Source organism: Zingiber officinale, chromosome 5A (assembly GCF_018446385.1).
Source record: "Zingiber officinale cultivar Zhangliang chromosome 5A, Zo_v1.1, whole genome shotgun sequence".
Lineage (NCBI taxonomy): Eukaryota > Viridiplantae > Streptophyta > Magnoliopsida > Zingiberales > Zingiberaceae > Zingiber > Zingiber officinale.
The window spans coordinates 136,129,533-136,130,623 of NC_055994.1; the positions used below are offsets into that span (position 1 = coordinate 136,129,533).

Sequence of the window (1,091 nt, forward strand, 5' to 3'; positions counted from 1 at the left end):
TTTCAGTACTAATACCGTATATACCATACATTAAATTTCCTTGATTGTTTGGGTGTTTTTATTCTATTTTGTTTAAAATTGGATTAATTTTTCAAATTATTCCTCCCATTTTAAAATTAACTAAAATTTTTGAATTACTTAATGGAATTATATGAAAATTTTAGAGTTGATTTATATAATATTTAAAAGGACACTCTCGTGGGTTCGCATTGATTATATATACTAGTGATCGTGCACACACGTTACGTGAGCTAGACCCTTATACCAGGGGAAAAAGAATTAACCTATAAAAAGTGATTTTAATTTTTAAAGATTGTCTCTACTTTTATTTTTTTTTAGTGGGGCAATACTCTAATATTTTTATAATTTTATATATCTTTAGGAGTACTTATAAAAAATTGAGATGGGACAACTGTCCCATTAAAGTTACACATGGCTCCGTCCTTAGTTACTTGTGTAATATAATACATGAACGCGTAAGGGTAGCAGACTCTCCATAATAAAAAATTAATTTAATTAAACTACACTTAAGATATTAAACTAATAAGAACAAATACTACACTTAATTTTAACCAAAAAAATCGCTCATAAATTGGGTAACGGTGCATCAAACCTATGCAATAGTACAATACTAAGGTAACGCTAAAAAATCCCAACAGTAAGCTACTATAACAGATTCTCCTTTATAAATTTAATTTAATTTAATATCATACTTGATGTTAGCCAAAAAGCCAAGAAAAATATGCTTTCTAACATCGCCGGCCTAAGATACTTATAGAAGTTTTTCTGCTTGTAGTGTTGTCAATTTTAAGATGTGGACTAAAGAAAACTATAGATTTCTAATTGATTAATGAGAAAACTTCTCAATGATACACCATAGTTGAGTTTCGAACTCTAGATCTCTGATTGATTAATAAGAAAAATTCTCAATAATACATCGCAGCTGAGAGTCGAACTATAGATCAATGATTGATACGTTTGTAAAAATTACTAATAAATCTTAGAATTATTTTCGATGTGAATAAAAATGAGTATGGATATAAGCATAAATATTTTATCGCCAATAGATATAGGGATAAAAATGATAATTA

At 27.6% G+C, this 1,091-nt stretch overlaps 1 pseudogene; it reads right to left on the bottom strand.

Annotated features, from left to right (window-relative positions):
- Positions 1-597: 597 nt before the first annotated feature.
- Positions 598-744, bottom strand: LOC121983426 (annotated as a pseudogene).
- Positions 745-1,091: the final 347 nt, after the last annotated feature.